Genomic DNA, 10,000 nt, shown 5'->3' with positions numbered 1-10,000 from the left:
GACCCTACGACAGCGGCCACAGTGGATCGGAGTGTCTGTCCGACGACCTCCAGAAATAAACCCAACCAGTCCAGTAACGACGCACAACATCTTGCGTCACGGGGGGCACTACATCCATGTCCCCATTGTTCGCGATCCTTTCCCACTTCCATCGGGTTAGGGGTCCATGTGAGGAGAGCTCATCCAGACGAGGCCAACCAACGAGTGCAGGTGGCGGTAAAGAAGGTTAGGTGGACTCAGGAGGAGACTGAGATGGTGGCGGCGGCTGAGGCGCTTGCGAGTGTGCAGGGCAACGTCAAATTTATGAACGAACATCTGCTGACGGTCTTCGACAATAAATTCAGTCTTGATCGACTGAAGGGCCTCAGAAAGAAATTGACGTATAAAGCTCTTGTTACACAGAAGATCGGTGTATGCCGCGAGCGCGGAACTGCCGTTGAGTCTCAACCTTCAGCCTCCAGTGTCACTCAACATCACGACACAAGTCATCGACAGGCGGATTCGCCTACTCCTGTTCAGGAGCACTCTGCGTCGGCACAGCAACATCAGTGCCAATATATTGACGCTATCCGTAAGCTGATTGATCCGGCCGAAAGGGTGAAATCCCATGAAGCGGAGGAACTCGTAAGTCTTGCGAGAACGGTTCTTAATCGAGAACCAATAACACCGAGTGCTTGTTGTCGATGGCTTCAACGAGTCTTTCCGACGCCTTCTGCGAAAGTAAAGGAGCGGAGAACACCACTGCTCCGGCCACCTAAAGCTGCACCTGCCGGGCCCGTGCCGAGGTGGAGACTGAGGAGAAGGGAGTATGCGGCCATGCAGGAACTCTGGAAGAAGGACATGTCTCGCGCGGCCAAGCTTGTACTGGATGGCCCGGTGCAGGCTCAAACACCAACCGTTGGCGAGATGGTGGAGTACTGGACACCTATGCTCACCAGTCCTTCTGTCCCCATTGAACACCTTCATCCAGTTCAGGAAAGGGAGGACCTGCATTGGATCGCTGAGCCGGTTCGTGGCCATGAGATCCAGGCCAATGAGATCCCGCTCTCCTCGGCATCGGGTCTCGATAACATCTCGAGCAGGCAATGGAGGAGTGTGCCAGTAGTTCTAAGAACCTTATTTTATAATGTCATCCTTGCGGTAGGGGCATTTCCATCTGAGCTCCTCATCAGCAGGACGGTATTTATCCCTAAGAGGGACGGAAGCTCAACACCATCCGACTTCCGTCCTACAAGTGTGGCTTCAGTCGTCGTTCGTCAGCTGCATAAAATCTTGGCGGTGAGATTGGCAAAAGCCGGTCTCATCGATGAGCGGCAACGAGGAGTACACGATGGCTGTGCTGAGAACGTGCTTGTACTATCAACTGCCCTTCGTGACGCACGGAGCTGCTTAAAGCAGCTTCACGTTGTGTCCTTAGATGTGGCCAAGGCGTTTGACAGCGTTAGTCACCATGCCATAACATCGGCACTAAGGGGATTGGGACTCCCGGAGCTCTTTGTGAGGTACATAACAGCGACGTACCGTAATAGCCGAACCGTGCTTCAGGTCCGTGGCGAGACATCGGATCCGATCGGGTTAGTGAGGGGTGTGCGGCAGGGCGATCCCTTGTCGTCCCTGCTATTCTCGATCGTCATGGACCGGGTGATAAGGGTGTTACCCGAGGAGGTCGGCTATGTTATCAGGGAGCAAAGGGTCAATATACTGGCATATGCGGATGACCTGATCTTGTTCGCGTCCTCCGTTTCAGGAATGCAGGGCATGCTTCGAACGGCTGAGGAAGAGGCACGAAAGTACGGGTTGGAATTCAACTCCGATAAATGTCTGGCTATGTCCATCCAGATCGCTGGTAAAGAAAAGAAGTACAAGATACTCTCCGCCAGCAAATTTGAGGTCAACGGTCGGTCTATAAAACAACTGGGACCTACCGAGGGCTTCCGATATCTGGGCATTAAGATCTCGCCAATGGGTATTGAAAAACCTGGGGGCAAGCTAGACAGAGAGTTGGCCAATATCACCAAGGCGCCACTCAAGCCTCAACAGCGCCTCAAGATCTTGCGCTGTTTCCTCATTCCGCGTTTTTATCACCAGCTGGTTTTGACAAGATGCCCACTTAAAATCTTGAAGGCATTAGATAAACAGACGCGGCTGGCCGTTCGAAGGTGGTTGCGTCTGCCCAAAGATGTACCACTTGGGTATTTCCACGCCAGTTGCAAGGAGGGTGGACTTGGCATCCCCGCGTTTCGAACATCGATACCGGGTATGATGCACGCCAGGTTAACATCAATGGCGAGGTCCTCCTGTGCGGCTGCAAGAGATGCCTCCCAACATCCGGCGGTGGTGGTAGCGGTTCGACGGGCGGAGAGTGCTCTGACTATCCAAGGTCGGGCGCTCTTCCAACCTGAGGATCGTGCCAAATACTGGGCATCTTTACTCCATCAGTCTAACGATGGAGGAGAATTGCGTGAGGCTGCTAAAGTCATCGATAGCAGCTCTTGGGTTGACGCCTGTTCTGCGGGGATCCCCGGCAGGGATTACGTGCAATATCACCATGTACGTATTAACGCCCTGCCCACCAGAGTGAGAACATCAAGAGGCCGTCGTGGGAATGGGGCTCCTGTGTTGTGTCGTGCTGGGTGCGCCGTAACGGAGACGGCGGCACACATAGTGCAGGGATGTCACCGGACTCATGGGGGTCGAATACTCAGACACGATGCCATATGCCGAATCGTAGCATTTGGTCTGAGGCAGAGTGGGTGGAGGGTTAGGGAGAATCCGCATTATGTCCTGCAGTCGGGTCTGCAGAAGCCTGATTTGGTGGCCTTTAAGGATGGAGCTGTCAGGGTCATCGACAGCCAGGTCGTTAGCGGTGCGACGTCGCTTAATGATGCACATGCGAGGAAAGTCGCTAAATACGACACCCCGCTGTTAAGGCATCGCGTCGCCCAGGAATTTGGGGTTTTGGCGGAAGCTGTTAGAGTGACGTCGGTCACCATCTCCTGGCGCGGCGTGTGGGCATCGCTCTCGGCTGAATCGATCTCCGCACTAGGACTCAAAGGGCTCTTAAGATCAATAACTACGAGGGCCCTTCAGGGATCGCACACGAACTGGACAAGATGGAATAAGATGACAAACAACATCTGTCATCCGGGTAATAGGGAGGGCGTTGGGTGATCGCCCGATTCACGGCCACTGTAATGGGCAACCTGGGCCCCAACATCGCAAATTCGGCACCAGGAAATAAAGCCGTCCTCCGCCATAACATCTAGGCGTGAGAAGAGAGAGGTTTTTAGTGGGTATAAGGAATCCCACACTACCACGTCGAAGAATTCCGTGGTGTCTATAAAAGATTTTCCTCTCTATAAAAAAAAAAAAAAAAAAAAAAAAAAAAATAGCCAAATGCCTCGTCATCTAATTAGTGACGCGCATGAATGGATTAACGAGATTCCCATCTGTCCCTATCTACTGGCGGTGGCGGTCTGTGGCCACCCAGGGCGGGAGATAACCCCCGAACTAGCCCTCGCGTAGGAGGGTTGATCGGCCGAGTCGATGGGTGTATCGGCGATGAAGGCATTAGAGACCGTCAGTGCGTCGTACATGTAGTACTTCGCATAATGGCGAGGCCCTGATTTAGCATACGGGCTGTGGCGTGTTCTTTGTACAGCACTGTATGTGCTGTATGACTTCCGACTGGGGAACTGTTGTCACTCGTGGCATCAGTTCCCCAGTTTACGTTAAACGGTTTTTCAGGCCGTTTTTCGTGGGCGGAACACGCCACTAGACAACACTCCGCTGGGCTCAGGAATACATGGGATGCAATCAATCCCCTGGGCAACCCAGGCCGCAAGGGGCAAACGTGCCCTAGCCACACTTGAGCCTCCACGAAAAAGGTACCGCTGGATAGCTCGTGTTCTTAAATACGCAGCGAACTGAACGAAGTGTGGTGGAGAGGAAGAGGCAGCCTCTCCGACTGCTGTCTCCCACGTGTTTGCCGTGCGTGGCGACCCTTGTCGTCGGAAAAGAGGATCCTGGGATCTGAGGGGGCCCTCTCCTGCGGGTGAGACGTCCCCAACACGTACCTTTGGCCTCTGCTTCGGCTAGATGGGCGGCTGGACGAGAAAAGCAGCCCTGGTCCAGTCAATCGGCTTGGAACGACCACACGCTTCGGGCAAGTGGGTTCTGCTGGGCGAGGACGCGGGCTGGGTAAGGAAACCGACCCAGCCAGCAGACTATATTCGGTGCGGAGCCATAACTCAGCCTTTGGCGGGTTCCAAATTGTGCGGGTCGGTGGTGGCCGGGGAGCGCACTGGATGAAAGACCAAGACACATTATGGGTCTGAACAAAACTGAACAAACAAAAACTAAGCGTCCAAAGACGACGGGTCCAGCTCCTACTCGGAGTGAAGCCGTCGCCGCAGACGCGGGAACTGCAAATGCAGCTGTCAGTCCCCCCGCGTCTGTGAGAAAGACAAGATCCGGGAAGGTGATTAATATCGCCAATCCTCGTGTGATCTTGCAAAGATGTGTGACTCCCACGCGAGCGGTCTCGGTGAAAACCGAGCCCACGGTAGAAGGTACGCCGGACACCGGTAACGTGGAAGTAATCGAACGAGTCGGAGACACGTCACTCGTGAAGGTGCAGTCGGCACCCGAGCGTGTCGAGGACCCTACTGGTGACGGTTGGCAAACCGTCACCAAAAAGTCAAAGCGAGCCAAGCCGGGCGCACCCACCGGCAAGGTCGCAGTAAACCGGGCCAGGAGACCGAAGGGGACGTTCTCCGGGCAGAAGGTACGGCCTCTCGATCTCGTAAGAGACGAAGCCTTTAGGCGAGTGTCCGAAATACGGACCTTTTGCTTTCGACCTGAGTCGAAAGTCAATAAGGAGTCCGGGTCAAAGATACTCGCCGAGGTTGAGGCACTCAACGAGCTGGTCCAGGAGCTTATTCAACGGAATAGCTTCGTCGAAGGGCAGCTCGCCGCGGTCAGGGCGGACCTAAAAGCGCGTCCTGCCGTAATGAGTGCGATGCGACCTGGGCCGTCCAAGGGAACTCTCCCGAAGACGGCCTGCAACGCCGCGCAGTCGACTTACGCCCATGTGAACAAAGTCGACTGCAAAGGAGCTTCTCCGGAAGCGGGGAGACGGCCACAATCGCAGCATGTGGTAAAAATCTTCCCGCCGAAGGAAAAAGGACAGAGCAGCGAAGTTACGAAGGTTACTGTTCTGTCCCTCATTAAACCAGCGAAGGAGGCGATCCGAGTAAAGTCGGTCCGACGCATCCACTCCGGTGGCATCGTCGTCGAGACCGACAGAAAGGAGGACCTGAAAGCCTTCGTTGGCAATAAGAAGCTCCGGAGCGCGGGTCTGTCCGTCTCCTTACCCACCAAGCGGGACCCCGAGGTTTTAGTTTACGACGTCCCGCGTCGGATGGGTAAGGACGAAATTGCCTCCAGTATTTGGAGGCAAAATCTCTGCGATGCGAACCAGAAGGATGTGCCTTCGGGAATTCGGGTCAGCCGCATGGCTGGCAAGACCCCGGAGACAGCCAACTGGGTCGTTGCCGTCAGTCCGCAGAATCTTCAGCGGCTGAAGCAGAGGGGTAGCCGAGTTTACCTTGGATGGAACTCCTGTCGTGTACGGGATTTCGTCCAGGTGCTTCGGTGCTACCGTTGCCAACGCTTCGGGCATACCTCGAAGCGTTGTAAATTCAAGGAGGACGTGTGCGGTCACTGCTCCCAAAAGGGGCATACCTTCACGCTCTGTAGCAAGAAGAGTGAACCTCCGGTCTGCTCTAATTGCAAGGACAGAGGGTGGGCTAGTGCACACAAGTCGCGGGACCCAGCTTGCGCTTCCTATCAGGCGGCGCTAGCTTTGGAGTCGTCCCGTGTCCGACTTGAGTGACGGGCAGACGTGGACTTGTCCACTCCGCCACTCGAACGGCATGCTGGGCGGACCCCTCGGGGTTCGCCCCCTCGGGCCAGGCTGAAGCCCCTCTTGCGGAGATAAATTGACTTTAACACTACTCCGTCAAGAGTGCCTGGATTGGGTTGGACTCGAGGTGGCAGCGGGAGTAGCACGTTGTCTTCCCCTGTCACGATAACGAACGAGGGTAGAGCCAGACCATCGGCACGCGTCGAGAGAGCGGCTAGTATAGTCCACATAGGACCCAGGCATAGCCCATCTTAAGACTCACAACGACGACACTAACTGTCCCTATCTACGGCGGTGGCGGTCTGTGGCCACCCAGGGCGGGAGATAACCCCCGAACTAGCCCTCGCGTAGGAGGGTTGATCGGCCGAGTCGATGGGTGTATCGGCGATGAAGGCATTAGAGACCGTCAGTGCGTCGTACATGTAGTACTTCGCATAATGGCGAGGCCCTGATTTAGCATACGGGCTGTGGCGTGTTCTTTGTACAGCACTGTATGTGCTGTATGACTTCCGACTGGGGAACTGTTGTCACTCGTGGCATCAGTTCCCCAGTTTACGTTAAACGGTTTTTCAGACCGTTTTTCGTGGGCGGAACACGCCACTAGACAACACTCCGCTGGGCTCAGGAATACATGGGATGCAATCAATCCCCTGGGCAACCCAGGCCGCAAGGGGCAAACGTGCCCTAGCCACACTTGAGCCTCCACGAAAAAGGTACCGCTGGATAGCTCGTGTTCTTAAATACGCAGCGAACTGAACGAAGTGTGGTGGAGAGGAAGAGGCAGCCTCTCCGACTGCTGTCTCCCACGTGTTTGCCGTGCGTGGCGACCCTTGTCGTCGGAAAAGAGGATCCTGGGATCTGAGGGGGCCCTCTCCTGCGGGTGAGACGTCCCCAACACGTACCTTTGGCCTCTGCTTCGGCTAGATGGGCGGCTGGACGAGAAAAGCAGCCCTGGTCCAGTCAATCGGCTTGGAACGACCACACGCTTCGGGCAAGTGGGTTCTGCTGGGCGAGGACGCGGGCTGGGTAAGGAAACCGACCCAGCCAGCAGACTATATTCGGTGCGTAGCCCTAACTCAGCCTTTGGCGGGTTCCAAATTGTGTGGGTCGGTGGTGGCCGGGGAGCGCACTGGATGAAAGACCAAGACACATTATGGGTCTGAACAAAATTGAACAAACAAAAACTAAGCGTCCAAAGACGACGGGTCCAGCTCCTACTCGGAGTGAAGCCGTCGCCGCAGACGCGGGAACTGCAAATGCAGCTGTCAGTCCCCCCGCGTCTGTGAGAAAGACAAGATCCGGGAAGGTGATTAATATCGCCAATCCTCGTGTGATCTTGCAAAGATGTGTGACTCCCACGCGAGCGGTCTCGGTGAAAACCGAGCCCACGGTAGAAGGTACGCCGGACACCGGTAACGTGGAAGTAATCGAACGAGTCGGAGACACGTCACTCGTGAAGGTGCAGTCGGCACCCGAGCGTGTCGAGGACCCTACTGGTGACGGTTGGCAAACCGTCACCAAAAAGTCGAAGCGAGCCAAGCCGGGCGCACCCACCGGCAAGGCCGCAGTAAACCGGGCCAGGAGACCGAAGGGGACGTTCTCCGGGCAGAAGGTACGGCCTCTCGATCTCGTAAGAGACGAAGCCTTTAGGCGAGTGTCCGAAATACGGACCTTTTGCTTTCGACCTGAGTCGAAAGTCAATAAGGAGTCCGGGTCAAAGATACTCGCCGAGGTTGAGGCACTCAACGAGCTGGTCCAGGAGCTTATTCAACGGAATAGCTTCGTCGAAGGGCAGCTCGCCGCGGTCAGGGCGGACCTAAAAGCGCGTCCTGCCGTAATGAGTGCGATGCGACCTGGGCCGTCCAAGGGAACTCTCCCGAAGACGGCCTGCAACGCCGCGCAGTCGACTTACGCCCATGTGAACAAAGTCGACTGCAAAGGAGCTTCTCCGGAAGCGGGGAGACGGCCACAATCGCAGCATGTGGTAAAAATCTTCCCGCCGAAGGAAAAAGGACAGAGCAGCGAAGTTACGAAGGTTACTGTTCTGTCCCTCGTTAAACCAGCGAAGGAGGCGATCCGAATAAAGTCGGTCCGACGCATCCACTCCGGTGGCATCGTCGTCGAGACCGACCGAAAGGAGGACCTGCAAGCCTTCGTTGGCAATAAGAAGCTCCGGAGCGCGGGTCTGTCCGTCTCCTTACCTACCAAGCGGGACCCCGAGGTTTTAGTTTACGACGTCCCGCGTCGGATGGGTAAGGACGAAATTGCCTCCAGTATTTGGAGGCAAAATCTCTGCGATGCGAACCAGAAGGATGTGCCTTCGGGAATTCGGGTCAGCCGCATGGCTGGCAAGACCCCGGAGACAGCCAACTGGGTCGTTGCCGTCAGTCCGCAGAATCTTCAGCGGCTGAAGCAGAGGGGTAGCCGAGTTTACCTTGGATGGAACTCCTGTCGTGTACGGGATTTCGTCCAGGTGCTTCGGTGCTACCGTTGCCAACGCTTCGGGCATACCTCGAAGCGTTGTAAATTCAAGGAGGACGTGTGCGGTCACTGCTCCCAAAAGGGGCATACCTTCACGCTCTGTAGCAAGAATAGTGAACCTCCGGTCTGCTCTAATTGCAAGGACAGAGGGTGGGCTAGTGCACACAAGTCGCGGGACCCAGTTTGCGCTTCCTATCAGGCGGCGCTAGCTTTGGAGTCGTCCCGTGTCCGACTTGAGTGACGGGCAGACGTGGACTTGTCCACTCCGCCATTCGAACGGCATGCTGGGCGGACCCCTCGGGGTTCGCCCCCTCGGGCCAGGCTGAAGCCCCTCTTGCGGAGATAAATTGACTTTAACACTACTCCGTCAAGAGTGCCTGGATTGGGTTGGACTCGAGGTGGCAGCGGGAGTAGCACGTTGTCTTCCCCTGTCACGATAACGAACGAGGGTAGAGCCAGACCATCGGCACGCGTCGAGAGAGCGGCTAGTATAGTCCACATAGGACCCAGGCATAGCCCATCTTAAGACTCACAACGACGACACTAACTGTCCCTATCTACTGGCGGTGGCGGTCTGTGGCCACCCAGGGCGGGAGATAACCCCCGAACTAGCCCTCGCGTAGGAGGGTTGATCGGCCGAGTCGATGGGTGTATCGGCGATGAAGGCATTAGAGACCGTCAGTGCGTCGTACATGTAGTACTTCGCATAATGGCGAGGCCCTGATTTAGCATACGGGCTGTGGCGTGTTCTTTGTACAGCACTGTATGTGCTGTATGACTTCCGACTGGGGAACTGTTGTCACTCGTGGCATCAGTTCCCCAGTTTACGTTAAACGGTTTTTCAGGCCGTTTTTCGTGGGCGGAACACGCCACTAGACAACACTCCGCTGGGCTCAGGAATACATGGGATGCAATCAATCCCCTGGGCAACCCAGGCCGCAAGGGGCAAACGTGCCCTAGCCACACTTGAGCCTCCACGAAAAAGGTACCGCTGGATAGCTCGTGTTCTTAAATACGCAGCGAACTGAACGAAGTGTGGTGGAGAGGAAGAGGCAGCCTCTCCGACTGCTGTCTCCCACGTGTTTGCCGTGCGTGGCGACCCTTGTCGTCGGAAAAGAGGATCCTGGGATCTGAGGGGGCCCTCTCCTGCGGGTGAGACGTCCCCAACACGTACCTTTGGCCTCTGCTTCGGCTAGATGGGCGGCTGGACGAGAAAAGCAGCCCTGGTCCAGTCAATCGGCTTGGAACGACCACACGCTTCGGGCAAGTGGGTTCTGCTGGGCGAGGACGCGGGCTGGGTAAGGAAACCGACCCAGCCAGCAGACTATATTCGGTGCGTAGCCCTAACTCAGCCTTTGGCGGGTTCCAAATTGTGTGGGTCGGTGGTGGCCGGGGAGCGCACTGGATGAAAGACCAAGACACATTATGGGTCTGAATAAAAATAATGAACAAAAAACTAAGCGTCCAAAGACGACGGGTCCAGCTCCTACTCGGAGTGAAGCCGTCGCCGCAGACGCGGGAACTGCAAATGCAGCTGTCAGTCCCCCCGCGTCTGTGAGAAAGACAAGATCCGGGAAGGTGATTAATATCGCC

Source organism: Megalopta genalis, chromosome 11 (genome assembly GCF_051020955.1).
Source record: "Megalopta genalis isolate 19385.01 chromosome 11, iyMegGena1_principal, whole genome shotgun sequence".
Classification (NCBI taxonomy): domain Eukaryota; kingdom Metazoa; phylum Arthropoda; class Insecta; order Hymenoptera; family Halictidae; genus Megalopta; species Megalopta genalis.
Note: the sequence above shows the minus strand (reverse complement) of the source record.